At 49.1% G+C, this 17,910-nt stretch overlaps 1 pseudogene; it reads left to right on the forward strand.

Moving 5' to 3' along the window:
- The first annotated feature begins 2,422 nt into the window (after window positions 1-2,422).
- LOC143961270 (C3a anaphylatoxin chemotactic receptor pseudogene) lies at window positions 2,423-3,397 on the forward strand (annotated as a pseudogene).
- Window positions 3,398-17,910: the final 14,513 nt, after the last annotated feature.

Below are 17,910 nucleotides of genomic sequence, written 5' to 3' on the forward strand. Positions count from 1 at the left end.
AAGGACATACGATGGGACTTCATCAGGCTTCGCACTGCCTTCCCGGACATGATTGTTGTGTGGTCCGATATTGTGGCCCGCATGTCTTGGAGGGGGGCCCGGTCTTGGGAAAAGATTAATAAGACACGGATAAAGGTGAACAGAGAGGTGGGGAGGTTTGTGGCCCGTAATGGTGGTATTGTGGTGAGGCATTGGGAGTTAGAAGTGGATACTTGGAGGTATCTGCGGGGGGATGGTGTCCACCTTAACCCGGTCGGTATTGACCTGTGGGCTTTGGGTCTGGAGGATGGTATTGGCAGGGCTTTGCAGGTGTGGCGGCAGGCTCAAGGGTGAGGTGTCACTCTTGTGCTGCTGTGGCGGTAGGGTCCTTGACGGCTGATATACAAATTATACTGTTTCAAGATGAGGTTTTGAAATGTTAGGACCCATCATATGTATGGAGTCCTCCCGGGTGGTCTGGCGGCTGGCCAGACTGACGGGCTAATAAGTTGGGGGTCTGTGGTCAATTGGTAAGTCCCCGAGGCAAGTTGGCTGCTGGGGACGAATGCCATAAAAAAGTTGGGATTACAGGCTCAAGAAAAATGGGGTCGTCAGGGATCAACAACTGTTGATCTGATGAGCTGGTTTTTTGTTACAAGAAAATAGATGGAAAATAAAAATGGTTACAGAAGTTTTAAATAAAAAGTTTATTTTGTTTGTTGTTAAAATAAAGGCCTAAAAGGCCATTTACATCCAGCAGGTGTCTGTGTCATTATTTTAGAATAAGGTATAAAAGGGGGGGTGTACATGTATGGATTGGCATAGTAAGGTATCTGGCTACCTTGTCATGCTCTGGCCTTAAGCCAGCAAAATGGTCCCGGGCTGAAAGTGGTTACCGTATATACTCGAGTATAGGCCGACCCGAATATAAGCCGAGGCCCCCAATTTACCCCCAAAAAAACTGGCAAACTTATTGACTCGTGTATAAGCCGAGGGTGAGACATGCCTGTCCATCCCTGTGTGTGTGTCCGTCCATCCCTGTGTGTCCGTCCATCCCTGTGTGTCCGTCCATCCCTGTGTGTCCGTCCATCCATCCCTGTGTGTGTGTGTGTCCATCCATCCATCCATCCCTGTGTGTGTGTGTCTCCATCCATCCATCCATCCCTGTGTGTGTGTGTCTCCATCCATCCATCCATCCATCCCTGTGTGTGTGTGTCTCCATCCATCCATCCATCCCTGTGTGTGTGTGTATCCATCCATCCCTGTGTGTGTGTGTGTCTCCATCCATCCATCCATCCATCCGTGTGTGTGTGTCTCCATCCGTGTGTGTGTGTGTGTGTGTGTGTGTGTGTGTGTGTGTGTGTGTGTGTGTGTGTGTGTGTGTGTCCAGCCTACCTGTGTCCCGAGCCTCCGTCCCGTGTCGTGCCTTGCCTTCGTCCCGTCCCGTCCCGTCCCGTCCCGTCCCGTGCCGTGCCTTGCCTTGCCTCCGTCCCGTGCCCTCTTTGTCGGCGGCCATTGTAAAATTCAAAAGCCGCGCCTCCTCCTTCGCCTGTGATAGGCGGAACACTGAATTTCCCAGCAGCCTGTGTTCCGCCTATCACGGACGTCGTATCATCCTCGTCCGTAGTACGAGGATGAGACGACGCCCGTGATAGGCGGAACACAGGCTGCTGGGAAATTCAGTGTTCCGCCTATCACAGGCGAAGGCGGAGCCGGAGGCGCGGCTTTTGAATCATAGAATGGCCGCTGTCTGTCTGCTCGACACGCTGATCGAGCGGGCAGACAGCGATGACTCGAGTATAAGCCGAGGGGGGCACTTTCAGCCTCAAAAAAGAGGCTGAAAATCTCGGCTTATACTCGAGTATATACGGTAACTAGCCTTGCAGGATAAATGTCATTCTTGAATGTGTGCTATAATCTGTTTTGTACTTTTTGTTGGTCTTGTAGCAGCACCAGCTTGAATCTAAACACATTTTAGGGTGTGCCCCTCCCCCAACTATGTTTTTGTATTTTGTTTTTTGGGGTTAATTCTTCTTTAAAGGGGTGTGGCAGGGGGTGTGTCCTATGCCTACATATGTTTGGTAGTAGGTGTCCCTCATTCCCATCTCTAAATGTTGGGAGGTATGCATACTCGGCTTGCAGAGGGGAAGAGGCCGGGGCTGTGTGTCTGCAGACTCTGCACTGAGCAGACACTGGTGCGCTTCGCCACCCCCACCCCCCGCCTCACAGCACACTGTGTGCTTTACACAACACCGCACCGCAAAACTCACACAGCGCCGGGGACTCGGGCAGAGCGCCGAACAGCGCAGGCAGGGGAGGGAGACACCTGCACTGGAAACCCCATTCAAAACCCGTACTGTCCGGGTGAAGAGGGCTTCCATAGGTGCCGGAATGGCAGACAAAAAGCCCTGAATTGATTAATTATCAGATGAAGTAACTCTTGATGTCTTTACAGGTAAACAAGATGTTCAATGTCAGCAGTGAAATGGAACCAACCGCGGTTTACAGCCCTGTGCATTTGATCACCATCCTGGTTTTATCTATCACTACTCTTGTGGGTGTCCCTGGCAATGCTCTGGTGCTTTGGGTTACTGGAGTGAAGATGGAGAGGACCGTGACCACTGTTTGGTTTGGGAACCTTGCTCTGGCCGATATCATGTGCTGCTTGTGTATTCCATTCATTGTAGTGCAGTCCTTCTACCAAGACTGGCTGTACGGACCTGTCATCTGCAAGATGTTTTCTTTCATCCTCTTCCTTAACTTGTATACCAGTGTCTTCACCCTGGTGGCCATCAGCATTGACCGATGGATTCTGGTTGTCCACCCCGTGTGGGCCCGAAATCACAGAAGAATCAAAATGGCGTGGATGATATGCTTGGCTATTTGGATGTTGTCCTTCATGATGTGTCTGCCTAAAGCCTACAATACATATGACACCTTTCATAACATCACCGTCTGCTATTCAGAATATCACATATTAGAGCCCATCTATCTCACATATGCAATGTTTGGATTTCTGATTCCTCTTATTATCATTTGTATCTGTTACATTCATCTGGCTTTTACGGTACAAAATATCAGATTTTCTGAAGTAGGTAGAAAAACCATCAAGATGTCAATAAGTGTTATTGTCGTGTTTTTCATCACCTGGGCCCCCTACCACATCATGGGAGTAATCTTGCTATACACTGACAATGAGGTATTGTACACCCTGGACCTTCTCTCACTGCCTCTGGCCACCTTCAATAGTTGCATCAACCCAATACTCTACGTCTTCATGGGGAGAGATATGAAGCAGAAGCTGAGACAGTCTATTGGCGTGATCATACAAAATATATTTGGGGAGAACTTATTATCTCCACCAGGCAATGAGGACCAGCACACCACAGAAGAAGAAGAAGAAGGCCACCCGATATAATGTATGGAATGGATTTGTAGATGTTTTAGCATTTTTAGCTTTATTAGTGATTGTAATGAACTGCCTTCTCAAAATCTTATCATTGCGTGTTAGGGCGGCCATACTGTATGTCATGAATAAAGCCCCGTACACACGAGCGGACTTTTCAACATCCAAACTCCGACGGACTGAGACCGTCAGACTATCCGATCGTGTGTGGGCTGCAACGGACTTTTGATTCGCCAAAGTCTGACGGACTTTAGAAATGAAGCATGCTTCAAATTTTCCCGACGGAACTCCGCCGGACCCGGTCCCCGTCGAAAAATCCGCTCGTGTGTATGCTACTCCGACGGACTAAAACCGACGCTAGGGCAGCTATTGGCTACTGGCTATGAACTTCCTTATTCGAATCCAGTCGTACGTCATCACGTTCGACTCCGTCGGAGTTTGGTGTGATGGTGTGTGTCCAAGTCCGTTCGGTCGAAAAGTCCGCCAGAACTCGTCGGAATTCGGCGGAACTCCTTTGGAAGGTCTGTTCGGAGATAAGTCCTCTCGTGTGTACGGGGCTTAGTCACATGGCATCAGGGCTTAGTGCTTATTGGCCATTCGGGGTGATAGGTGTTATCAGTATATGTGCACCCCCCCTCCCCCCTCCAAGTTGTCCAATCTGTCCACCGATCACTGAGCCGGGAACAAGTCTGCTTATCTGTAAAGTCAGAAATCTTTATCTTTTACTAGTTCAGGGTGATGACAGCCAGGAACTGGCTCCTGCAGATGTATAATTAACACATGAATATACAGTGGTATATATACATGTATACTACCCACCAAAATAATAATAATAATAATAATAAATATAATAAATAATAATAATAACAATAATAATAAATAGGGAATTAGATTAGATTTTTCCCTCCTATATATGTTTTTTTTAGGTCTATTGGCCGGGATTGGTCCGCGCCTTGGTTTGACCCTATTGAACCACACTTGACTGTTTTTTCTTTCAGGGCTGTTTCATATAGTTAGATGCACTACTAATATAAAAGTAAAGCATCAATACCCTCATTGATTCAACCAAACTTATTTTCAAAAAGGTAACTTTTTAACCCTTTAAGCACTTTGCGCCCGCCCTATAGCTGAAAGACGGCTACAGAGCGGACGCTAACTGCCGGGAGGCCGTCCCTGAACATCCTCCTGTTTACCTTCCCTTCTGCGTGCCGCTGTGCGCGCGCATTGGGGAAGTTCTGTGCTGGCCGTGTCCCCTGGACACAGCCAGTCACAGATCGCTGTAAACGGCCAATCACAGCGGCCGTTTACAGCGTGATCGGCGTGCCCAATGAGAGATGATCTGATATGTAAACATATCAGATCATCTCTCATCGCCGCTCTCCCTCCTCACACAGACAGCGTGTGAGGAGGGAGAGATGAACCGCTGTGAGATCTCACAGCGGTTAGTGTAAAAAAATAAATAAATATAAAAAGGAAAATAAAGAGCCCATCTGTCCCCACTGCCACCTGTCCCCACTGCCCCACTGTTATCTGCCCCCACTGCCACCTGTCATCAGTGCCATCTATCATCAGTGCCACCTGTCAGTGCCATCTGCCCCCACTGCCACCTGTCATCAGTGCCATCTGCCATCAGTGCCACCTGTCCCCAGTGCCATCTGTCCCCAGTGCCACGTAATAAGTTCCACCTGTCATCAGTGCCATCTGTCATCAGTGCCATATCAGTGTCACGTGTCATCAGTGCCACATATTAGTGCCATCTGTCATCAGTGCCACATATCAGTGCCATCTGTCATCAGTGCCACCTGTCAGTGTCACGTGCCATCTGTTATCAGTGTCACGTGTCATCAATGCCAGGTATCAGTACCATCTGTCATCAGTGCCACTATTAATGCCATCTGTCATCAGTGCCACGTATTAGTGCCACGTGTCAGTGCCACGTATAAGTGCCATCTGTCATCAGTGCCACATATTAGTGCCATCTGTCAGTGTCATGTGTCTCAGTGCCATGTATCAGTGCCACGTTTTAGTGCCATCTGTCATCAGTGTCACGTGTCATTGTCCTGGTGCTCCAGGGCATTCAAAAGAGTAATAGGTAGTCAACAAGTTAGATGTGTAATTTATGCTCCAAGAACACGTGATGGTGCTCCCTGCATGTTGGGCCTCTCTAAGTGGCCAGACTGTGGAAAAGTCCCACACATGTGGTACTGTAATACTCAGGAGGAGTAGCAGAATTTATTTTGGGGCCATTATTTGTGGTATACACATGCCACGTGAGAGAAATAACCTATTACATTGACACATATTATGAGTATCGCCTCTGGTCTAAATCATTATAAATATTGTTTAACGTACCATCATCCAGAATTTGTATTTTTTTTTAAAAGAAAAAAGGGGTCGAATGGAAGTATCGGGTAGTCGCTCACACCCAACCCCATATGTAGTTCCATTCAGCCCTATAATAGATTGGACTATACCGGTACTTGGTAATAGAAAAACATCAATAGAATTTAAAATCGATATAATATTTAATCAAAATATAAAACAAGACAATAATGAAATATCACTTGAAGAAGTACAATGATATGCACATCACAGTTGAGGTATTCCTGACGGGTTCTCCATAGGGAACATTCAACCGTAGAGGATGCACAATAATTTTCCTCGACTAGTTTCGCGGGAAAAGGCCCGCTTCTTCAGGAGGATATCTATACAAAAGTATCACAATCATTAAATAATACACACATGTAAAAATATAAGCAATACAATTATCATGATGTTATTGATTTTACATACACAAATTCCCCATATGCAAAAAAGGAGATCCGCTCACCCCACTTCAAGGAACAGGCTGCAGGTAAGGAGATCCACAAAATCCCCCCACGGTGAACATGGGGGATTGGTAAGCGCCGGTTCTAGATAAATAATATTATAATCACTTATCAATTAGGTAGAAGTAATCTTGGATTAAGGAAGGAAAAGGGGGGAGGGGGGGGAGGGGGAGAAGAGAGACAGGGAAGGGAAGGAGAAAAGGGGGGGAAGAAAGGAAGGACCTCGTGATGGGTGAAACCGTGATTTTAGGGGGGGGGGGGGGGAGAGAGAAAAAAAGGGGGGGGGGGAGGGGGAAAGAAGGGAAGGGAGAGAGGGGAGGGGGAGGGGGGGGGGGGGAAAGGAAAGGGGGGGGGGAAAGGGGGGGGGGAGAGAAAGGGAAGGAAGGGAGGGAGAAGGAGTGAAGGTGAAATAGGTTAAAGTGGCTACATATAATTCCAAGGGTATAAAATCAAAAAGTGATTTGAACCATAATGTCTAATATAAATATATGTGTGAAAATTATTAACAGTCCAAACGTGAGTAATCAAATGTATCCATGTGGATTGAGTAATGTGAAGAGAAAAATAGAGAAGAACCCTTCACCCAAGTAAGAATCCTTAATTCCAAAGGGGGTTAAAATAAAAGCGAGTCGGCTTACCAAAAAGAACCGCTGAGTGGACAGGTGCGCTTTTTGATTTTATACCCTTTGGAATTATATGTAGCCACTTTAACCTATTTCACCTTCACTCCTTCTCCCCTCCCTTCCTTCCCTTTCTCTCCCCCCCCCCCTCCCCCTCCCCCCCCCCCTCCCCTCTCTCCCTTCCCTTCTTTCCCCCTCCCCCCCCCCTTTTTTTCTCTCTCCCCCCCCCCTCCCCTAAATCACGGTTTCACCATCACGAGGTCCTTCCTTTCTTCCCCCCCTTTTCTCCTTCCCTTCCCTGTCTCTCTTCTCCCCCTCTTTCTCCCCCCCCCTCCCCCTTTTCCTTCCTAATCCAAGATATACTTCTACCTAATTGATAAGTGATTATAATATTATTTATCTAGAACCGGCGCTTACCAACCCCCATGTTCACCGTGGGGGGATTTTGTGGATCTCCTTACCTGCAGCCTGTTCCTTGAAGTGGGGTGAGCGGATCTCCTTTTTTGCATATGGGGAATTTGTGTATGTAAAATCAATAACATCATGATAATTGTATTGCTTATATTTTTACATGTGTGTATTATTTAATGATTGTGATACTTTTGTATAGATATCCTCCTGAAGAAGCGGGCCTTTTCCCGCGAAACTAGTCGAGGAAAATTATTGTGCATCCTCTACGTTGAATGTTCCCTATGGAGAACCCGTCAGGAATACCTCAACTGTGATGTGCATATCATTGTACTTCTTCAAGTGATATTTCATTATTGTCTTGTTTTATATTTTGATTAAATATTATATCGATTTTAAATTCTATTGATGTTTTTCTATTACCAAGTACCGGTATAGTCCAATCTATTATAGGGCTGAATGGAACTACATATGGGGTTGGTGTGAGCGACTACCCGATACTTCCATTCGACCCCTTTTTCTTTTAAAAAAACTATTACATTGACAGTTTTGTGGAAAGAATTTAAATAAAATAAAAAATCTTCATTTTGCAAAGAATTGTGGGAAAAAATGACAACATCAAAAAGCTCACTATGCCTCTTACTAAATACCTTGGAATGTCTACTTTCGAGAAAAGGGGTCATTTGGGGGGTATTTTTACTTTCCTGGTTTGTTCGGGTCATAAGAAATGAGATAGGCCACCAGTACATCAGATGTGCTCAATTTTGTGCGATTCGCACCACAGCTTGTGGACTCTCTAACTTTCACAAAGACCAAATAATATCCACTAATTTGGGTTATTTTTACCGAAGATATGTAGCAGTATAAATTGTGGCCAAAATTTATGAAGAAAAATTTATAATTTGAAAATGTTATCACAGAAACTAAGAAAAATGCGTTTTTTTTCAAAATTTTCGGTCTTTTTTCATTTATAGCGCAAAAAATAAAAAACACAGAGGTGATCAAATACCACCAAAAGAAAGCTCTATTTGTGGGAAAAAGAGGACAAAAATTTCATTTGGGTACAGTGTTACATGACTGAGTAATTGTCAAAACACCGCCTGAAGTTTACTAGAAAAATGTCACCAGGAATGGACTGCAGTCACGTATAGGCTTGGCTAGACTAGAATGCAGTTGATATATATGTAGGAGACTGTGTATATATATATCTTTATGCACTGCAGATCACTGAATCGCCTGCCTGAAAATGTCATTGAAAACGTACACCAGGAATGGCCTGTAATCAGGTATAGGCTTGGCTAGACTACAATGCAGGGGATAGATATATAGGAGACTTTATATATATCATTATGCACTGCAGATCACTGAATCACCTGCCTGGCCTGCCTGCCTGAAAGTGTCATTGAATACGTACACCAGGAATGGCCTATAGTCAGGTATAGGCTTGGCTAGACTAGAATGCAGTGGATATATATGTAGGAGACAGCATATACAGTATATATATTATGTACTGCAGATCACTGAATCGCTTCCCCGAAAGTGTATTTGAAAACGTACACCAGCAATGGCCTACAGTCAGATATAGGCTTGGCTAGACTAGAATGCAGTGGATATATATATATATATATATTGGAGACTGTATATATATTTAATGCACTGCAGATCACTGAATCACTTGCCTGCCTGCCTGAAAGTGTCATTGAATACGTACACCAGGAATGTCGTATAGTCAGGTATAGGCTTGGCTAGACTAGAATGCAGTGGATATATATGTAGGAGACAGTATATACAGTATATATATTATGTACGGCAGATCACTAAATCGCGTGCCTGAAAGTGTATTTGAAAACGTACACCAGCAATGGCCTGCAGTCAGATATAGGCTTGGCTAGACTAGAATGCAGTGGATATATATGTGTCATGGTTATGCAATAGAGTTCATCTGCTTACCTGTCTCCATGTGTTCATTTCTAGAGACCAGCCGAGCCTCACCTGACTGCTTTTATAATCCATCCTCTGGCATGGCTCCACCCTAGCTCCTATCAGACAACTCTATATTAACCTGTGCACTGCAAGCCAATCCTGCTGATCAACCTTTGTGTGTTAGCTTCCTGTTACCTGCCGTGTGCTCTTCTATTGTTTTCCGTTACCGACTTTGGCGTGTCTTGACTATCCCTGTTTGCCTGTGATCCTGACCTTTTGGCGTGTACTCGACTATTCTTGTCTGCTTGTGGCCTGACCTTGGCTTTGTCCCTCACCATCTCTTTCCTCCTGTTGCCTACTGTGGGTGTGAGCTGGGGGACCCTGGGGGTCGCGACCTGGAGCCAGTTGCAGCCAAGTCCATCCTCACCACCAGAGGCGCTGGTGAACACCTGCTGGCTCTTAGACTCCGCGCCCCAGGGAATCTTACGCTCTAACCCCAGTGGGATCTGTCTCCCGTCTGCAGCAGTCAGCCGTAGGGTCCACAACCTTGCGGTGCATGACCTATGCAACCAGTATTACACCCCTTCCCATAAACCATCCAACTTTCTACCCATTCCCTTTACCTTTCCCTTTCTTTCACCCCCCAATAAATAGACCACACTAGAGTTTGGAGTATAAAATGGCCACAGCAGCCTTTATTTTAACCAATCTTCAACCAAAATAAAATAAATAGAATAAATAACTTTTATTAACTTTTATTACTCTAATAAAACAATACTATATTGCAACAGCAATTACAACTCCCAGCCATTTGGTCTTTGACGGTACCTCAGTTATCCTTTTAACTTTTCGTTTCACCAATACACTGCGGGACCAAATTTTACCATACCAGGCCTCCGCCCGTTTATCAGCCCGGAGACAACCCCCTTTCCCGCAGTGCCACCAAAACCCGTATCCCAGCCTACCCTTCCGCTGGGATACACCAAAAAGGGGGCACATACCACATATGAGTCCCCCCACCACTTCCATCACCTCCGTTTCTTTACCCCGTCAAAGACCAAAGGCACCGCCACAGCCCGCAAGGATGACCCCCTTAGCCTTAAGGGCCCCTCCACACCCACAGGGCACGCTCAATCCCATCCTGCACCCCCAGAGCCCACAGGTCAGTCCCCACTGCCGTAAGATGCACCCCATCCCCCCGAAGGTACATGCACACATTCACCTCCAACTCCGTGTGCCTCACCACTAACCCACCATTCCTCTTTATAAACCTCCCCAGGGCCTTGTTTACTTTAATCCTGGCCTTATTGATCCGGGTTACCGATCTGGCCATACGCCAGGCAGTCCTCGCCACGATGTCGGACCAGACCAGCACCATATCCGGAAAGTCCCTGCGAAGCATCAAAAAATCCCTTTTGACATCCGCAACAAGCACACCCGCCCCCTGCGGCACCGCGGAACCCCCAACCCCCCCTCCAGGCCAGCCCCAAAAGCCCCCTGGAAAACAGTAGAAGAAGATAAAGGCAAACTCTTACCTGGCTGCCTGGGTCTGCTCCCTCCAGCCGTCACACCGGATGCTCCAGCCGCCTCCTCACGATCGTGGACCTCTGCCTCCGAACCCGACAGTTCACCTTCAGAGCGCACTTCTGCCGCAGGTAGCACAGGCGTGGAAAGCCCTCCGGTCGCCGAGCGGCCCGGGGGCGTGTCCGTGTTGTTAGTTGTCGCTCCGCCGTCGCCATAGGCCCGACCTTCCGCCATCCCGCTGTGCAAGGCACCCGCACCACGTCCCCGAGCGGGCCCCGCAGGCCTTCCTCTGTGTTCAGGTGCGGCTCCACTTCCTGCCCTAACCGGCCTCCCAGCAGCGTCTGGTAGCTCCCGCGCAGGCGTGACGCTGCCCCTCCTGTGACGGGTCTCCTCCTGCGACGGGTCTCCCCCTGCTGCGACAACACTGCTGCGGCCGGGGGAACCGTTCTCCTTCCTCCGTCTGCCCGCGCCGGTGGGGAGGGGGCGTCCCCAGTCCGCAAACCCACACTCCCCAAGCCCTGCCCAAGAAGAGGATTCCGCCCGGACCCCCCCTTGCCCCTGCAGAAGACCGTTTAGCTGGGGGGGCCGGCGGGTCCGCTATTGGGCTCCTAGGCTGGCGCAGGGCTCTGGTAGATGGCCCAAGCGAGAAGCGCTCCGGTGGCCTGAACCGCCGAGCACGTGGCGTGGAATCCCCCCCGCAGCAGGCCCCCCCGCCGCCTCCCGCGTGATGGCAGCTCAGCAATGTCCGCCATGCCGCTAAAAAACAGTACCCCACGTCCCCGAGCACCGCAACCAAAACCTTCCGCTCGATAGTCCGACCCCGCCTCACAGCTCACCGCTCCCGCCCGTGTAACCACACCGGCCCAGCTGAACGATCAATCCGGCAGCGCGTCCAGCAACTTCCAGCTGCTGTGACCCACGCTTGCCGTTCTTGACTCCTCCCCTCCCTTAAATACCATCCCGCCCCTCTTTTCGGCTTCCAGCTCCGCCCCCTCCTTCGCTTCTCTTCTTTCTTATTAACCCTATAGGGGTTTTTTCCTGTGCATCTGTCATGCCAGCCCTGCACCTACGTCCCTTCGTCTCCGTGCTTTCCTCTCCTGATCCCTACGGTGTGCATCTGTCACCTGGGCTCTAGGTGACCTGACAGTTTGATCAGCCATGGACCCGGCTGACGTGCCGCTCCCTGCAGTCGATCCGTTGCAGGGCATAGTGCGGAGACTCGAGACCCAGGAATCTAATCAGACTCAGGTGATGCAATTCCTTCAAGATCTGGCTTCCCGTTTTGAGCAGCTACAGACTTCCTTGGGAACCCTGAACCTGCAACCTCAAGTACAGTCTGCGACTGCACCTATCGCACCAGTCGCATCCACGCATTCATTATTACTGCCAGCTCCGTCCCGTTTCTCTGGGGACTCCAAGGCCTGCAGGGGCTTCCTGAGCCAATGCACCATTCATTTTGAGCTCCAGCCTCAAAACTTTCTGTCGGATCGGGCAAAGGTGGCCTATATCATTTCCCTCCTCTCTGGTGAAGCTTTAGCCTGGGCTGCTCCCCTGTGGGATAAAAATGATCCGGTGGTTTCCAGCCTGTCCAACTTCTTGAAGCTCTTTCGTAATATCTTTGAGGAGCCAGCTCGGGTTTCTTCTGCGGCTAGTGCCCTTTTACGCCTTCGTCAATAATCTTGTTCTGTGGGACGATATGCACTTCAGTTCCGTATCCTTACAGAGGAATTGAGCTGGAACAATGAGGCCCTGGTTGCAACCTTTTTACATGGCCTCTCTGACCGAGTAAAGGACGAATTAGCAGGAAGAGCTATCCCCGCCGGTCTGGACGATGTAATTTCCTTATGCAATCAGATTGACATTCGTTTTCAGGAGAGGTCCTTAGAAAAAAGATGCCAGCACCCCCTAGGCTCTAGTCAGTCTGAACTTTTTTCCCGTCGCCCTGTGGAGCATCCTCTGTCTGCTGAGGAACCCATGCAGCTGGGCCGGATGAGACTAACCCCCGAGGAACGTGCTAGACGCAGAACTCTGGGCTTGTGTCTTTATTGTGGTGGCAAGGGTCATTTTCGTGACTGCTGCTCGCTTCGTCTGGGAAACGCTCTGGTAATACATTTGGAAGGTGGAGTATTGGACCCAGAAACATCACATTCTCGTTTTCTTCTTCCGATGTTGCTACATGTAGGCACTTCTCCCCAATCGGTCCTAGCATATCTGGACTCCGGAACTGCCGGCAATTTTATGGACTGGAGAACTGCTTCTTCTATGAAGCTTACCCTTTCTGCCCTCGCTACGCCACTGGTAGTCTCGGCAATTAATGGCACTGTGCTCCCAGGGGGTCCTATCCATTTCCAGACGCTACCTATTAGGATGTCGGTAGGGATACTCCACCAGGAGTGGATCTCCTTCCTCATCCTTCCCAAGGCCTCTACCCCCATTGTATTGGGTCTTCCTTGGCTACAGCTTCACTCGCCACATGTGGACTGGGTCTCTGGGCGGATCCTGGCTTGGGGCCCTTCGTGTTTCTCGTCCTGTCTTCTCAAGGTGAGCCCCAAGGGGAAACTTCCCATTGCTACCACATCCGTATCATCTGATCTTCCCGTGGCATACAGCGATTTCCGGGATGTGTTCTGTAAGAAGTCTGCTGAGGTGCTTCCTCCCCATAGATCTTTTGACTGTGCTATTGACCTTGTCCCTGGAGCAACCCTGCCCAGGGGTCGTACCTACCCTCTGTCCATTCCAGAGACCCAGGCCATGTCTGAGTATGTCGCCGAGAATCTGGAGAGAGGTTTCATCCGGAAATCCTCATCGCCTGCAGGAGCAGGGTTCTTTTTCGTTGCCAAAAAGGATGGTATCCTCAGACCCTGCATCGACTATAGAGGTTTAAACGCAGTGACTATTAAAAACTGATACCCCTTACCTCTAATATCTGAGCTGTTCGACAGGTTGAAGGGGGCTTCCATTTTCACTAAGTTGGATCTCAGAGGTGCATACAATCTCATTAGAATACGGGAAGGTGACGAATGGAAGACCGCGTTTAACACTAGGGACGGGCATTACGAATACCTGGTTATGCCTTTTGGTTTGTGCAATGCTCCAGCTGTGTTCCAGAACTTCGTCAATGAAATATTCAGGGACCTACTGTACCAGTTTGTTGTCATCTATCTGGATGATATTCTCATCTTTTCCGAAGATCTGCCTGCTCACAGAAACCATGTACGCACCGTACTTCAGCGCCTTAGAGAGAACAATCTCTATGCCAAGACGGAGAAATGTTCCTTTGAATGTTCCGAGGTCCTGTTTCTGGGATGTTTTGTTTCTAGTGCGGGTCTTCGCATGGATCCTGGGAAGGTCTCAGCCATTACCAACTGGCCCCTTCCCGCTAGCCTCAAGGCCACACAGCGTTTTCTTGGCTTCACAAATTATTATAGGCAGTTCATAAGGAATTACTCTTCCATTGCCGCGCCCATTATCGCTTTGACCAAGAAGGTTGCGAATGCCAAAGACTGCCCTCCCAAGGCTGTCTCTGCGTTTCACGATCTGAAACAGGCCTTTGTCTCTGGACCTCTCTTGAGGAGACCAAATCCTGAGGACCCATTTTTTATTGAAGTAGACGCTTCTTCGATGGGGGTGGAAGCTGTGCTTCTTCAGGACTTTGAGAAGAAACGTCAACCATGTGCGTTCTTCTCCAAAAAAAATTCTCAGGCAGAGAGAAATTATGCCATTAGTGATCGGGAACTTCTCGCAATTAAATTGACGTTGGAGGAGTGGCGTCATCGCTTGGAAGGTTCCCCTCACTCCATAACGATCTTTACTGATCATAAGAATCTACTGTACCTACAGAATGCTAAACGTCTGAACCCCAGACAGGCCAGGTGGAGTCTCTTCTTTTCCCGTTTTAAATTCACGATTACGCACAAACCTGATTCCTGCAATGGTCGAGCTGATGCGCTCTCTAGGTCATTTGACACTTTGGACGAGGAATTCAACCCTGATCCTGAGCCGATCATTCCTACCTCATGCATTGTTGCCCATTCTACCACCCTGGAATCTAAATTTCCTCCTGGTAAGACCTTTGTTCCCACGGAGCTAAGAACTAAGATCCTTCATTGGGGAGTCGACATGATTCCGATTCCAAGGTGGCAGGTCATGCTGGGTTCCTCCGATCCTTTCTGCTCATCAGTCGTCACTATTGGTGGCCTAATCTCCGCTCGGATGTTAAAGACTATGTTAAGGCTTGTCACGTCTGTGCTCAGTCTAAATCTTCCACTCAAGCCCCTGCTAGTCTTCTCATGCCCTTGCCCATTCCTAAGGAGCCCTGGTCTCATATCGCCATGGATTTTATCACTGATCTTCCACTGTCGGAGAATAATACGGGCATTTGGGTAGTAATCAATCGGTTCTCCAAGATGGCTCATTTTGTTCCTCTTCCTGGTCTCCCTTCTGCCTCTGCCTTGGTTCCCATTTTTGTACGAGAGATTTTACACCTTCATGGTGTTCCTTCTCATGTCGTTTCAGACAGGGGTGTGCAGTTTACTTCTCGTTTTTGGGGAGCCTTTTGCAAATCCCTCGACATTACCTTGGATTTTACCTCTTCTTATCATCCCCAATCCAATGGCCACACTGAGAGAGTTAATCAGGAGTTAGAGGTCTTTCTCCGTACCTTGGTCTCTTCCCATCATGATGATTGGGTATCACTATTACCGTGGGCTGAGTTCTCCCACAATATTCATGTTAACGTCAGTTCTCAGAAAACACCCTTTGTCACTGTTTATGGAAGACATCCTCAGCTTCCTCTTCGTATGACTTGTTCTTCTGACATTCCAGCTTTGGCTACTGTTCAGGAATCATTCAATTGCATGTGGGCTGACGTTCATGATTCCCTCTAGAAAGCTGCCAACAAATTCAAGAGTTTTGCTGACCGTCGCAGGCGTAAGCCACCTTCTCTTCAGACAGGAGACAAAGTCTGGCTCTCCACCAGGAACATCAAACTCCGGGTTCCTTCTCTCAAATTTGCTCCAAGATTCATTGGTCCGTACACCATAATTTCTAAACTGAATCCAGTTTGTTTCAAGCTCCAGATTCCCAAAAGCCTCAAAATATCTAACTCCTTCCATGTTGCCCTTCTGAAGCCTTTAGTCCTCAATAAGTTCTCTCGTCCTCTCTCTACCGTAGCACTGGTCTCTGAGGATGATCAGGAGTACGAGGTTAGCCAAATTTTGGATCCCCGACTCTGTAGAGGCACTCTCCAGTACCTCATGCACTGGAAAGGTTTTGGTCCTGTGGAGAGGTCGTGGATTTCGGCTTCCGAGGTCTTTGCACCTCATCTGTTGAGGAAGTTTCATTTGAAGTTCCCCTCTAAACCTGGTCCCAGGAGGGGAAAGGGGAGGCCTCGTAAGAGGGGGCTACTGTCATGGTTATGCAATAGAGTTCATCTGCTTATCTGTCTCCATGTGTTCATTTCTAGAGACCAGCCGACCCTCACCTGACTGCTTTTATAATCCATCCTCTGGCATGGCTCCACCCTAGCTCCTATGAGAGAGCTCTATATTAACCTGTGCACTGCTAGCCAATCCTGCTGATCAACCTTTGTGTGTTAGCTTCCTGTTTCCTGCCGTGTGCTCTGCTACTGTTTTCCATTACCGACTTTGGTGTGTCTTGACTATCCCTGTTTGCCTCTGATCCTGACCTTTTGGCGTGTACTCGACTATTCTTGTCTGCTTGTGGCCCTGACCTTGGCTTTGTCCCTCACCATCCCTATCCTCCTGTTGCCTACTGTGGGTGTGAGCTGGGGGACCCTGGGGGTCGCGACCTGGAGCCAGTTGCAGCCAAGTCCATCCTCACCACCAGAGGCGCTGGTGAACACCTGCTGGCTCATATGCCGCGTACACACGATCAAACAATCGGGTGGAAAAGTCCGGCAAACTCAAGTCCGCTGGACAATCCCCCCGTGTGTAGCCTCTGGCATACTTTTTTGACCCGAAAGTACGGCGGACTTAGAAAGTAGTTTTGCACTCCAATCTTCCCGCCGGACTCGCATTTCGGCGGACAATCCGGCCATGTGTGTATGCCAGTCGGCCGTACTTTTGAAATTAACGGACTTTTTCCTGCCTGGAGAAAAGTCTGCTCATTCGAGCGGGTCTCCAGGTAGGCGGGGCCCGTGAAGGAGCCCCGCCACCTGGTATGGACTTAAAGGGGAACCCCAACACCGGAAAAAAACGGCGTGGGGTCCCCCCAGGTCCACATCAGACCCTTGTCCGGGCACGCTACCCGGCCAGCCAGGAAAGGGGGGGCGAGCGAGCGGCTCCCCCTCCTGAGCCGTACCAGGCCGCGTCCCCTCAACATGGGGGGTGCCTTGGGGAAGGGGGGCCACGCGGCCCCCCCACCCCAAAGCACCTTGTCCCCATGTTGATGAGGACAAGGGCCTCTTCCCGACAACCCTGACCATTGGTTGTCGGGGTCTGCGGGCGGGGGGCTTATCGGAATCCGGGAGCCCCCTTTAATAAGGGGGCCCCCGAATAACGGCCCCCGCCCTATGTGAATGAGTATGGGGTACAATGTACCCCTACCAATTCACCTGTAAAATAAAGTACAAAAAAAAACACAACACACAAGATAAAATAGTTTATTGCACAGCTCCGGGGTCTTCCGTCTTCGGGGGTCTTCTCGCCGGACTCCTCCGCTATCTTCTTCTAGCTCTTTTGCTAGCGGAGGAGCCTGGCTTTCTTCCTCGCCGCGGCCTCTTCTTCTGACTTCGTGGGTCTTGTCCCCCTCTTCGGTTCTTCTGCTGGGCCACCGCGCCTTTTTATAGCTCTTTTACAGGTGGTGGCCCAGTCTTCTGTCGCCGCCGCCTTCCGCTCTTCTTCTTCTTCTCCTTCTTCTCCTGGAGATGTTGACTCGACGCTCTCTCCGGCCGCAATGCCATGGACGCACTGAGCGGTGACTTATATAGGGACAAGGGGCGGGGTCATCGGTTGATGTCACATGGGTTGATGTCACATGGGTTGATGTCACATGGCGACAGTCCCAGCATCCTCCAGGGCTGTGACATCGTAAGGGGGCGGGGTCACCATGTGACATCAACCCATGTGACATCAACCGATGACCCCGCCCCTTGTCCCTATATAAGTCGCAGCGCAGCGCGTCCCTGGCATTGCGGCCGGAGAGAGTGTCGAGTCAACATCTCCAGGAGAAGAAGGAGGAGAAGAAGAAGAACGGAAGGCGG

The sequence above is a fragment of the Lithobates pipiens genome, unplaced genomic scaffold (genome assembly GCF_037356315.1).
Source record: "Lithobates pipiens isolate NorthernLeopardFrog02 unplaced genomic scaffold, aLitPip1_a1.2 Scaffold_110, whole genome shotgun sequence".
NCBI lineage: Eukaryota > Metazoa > Chordata > Amphibia > Anura > Ranidae > Lithobates > Lithobates pipiens.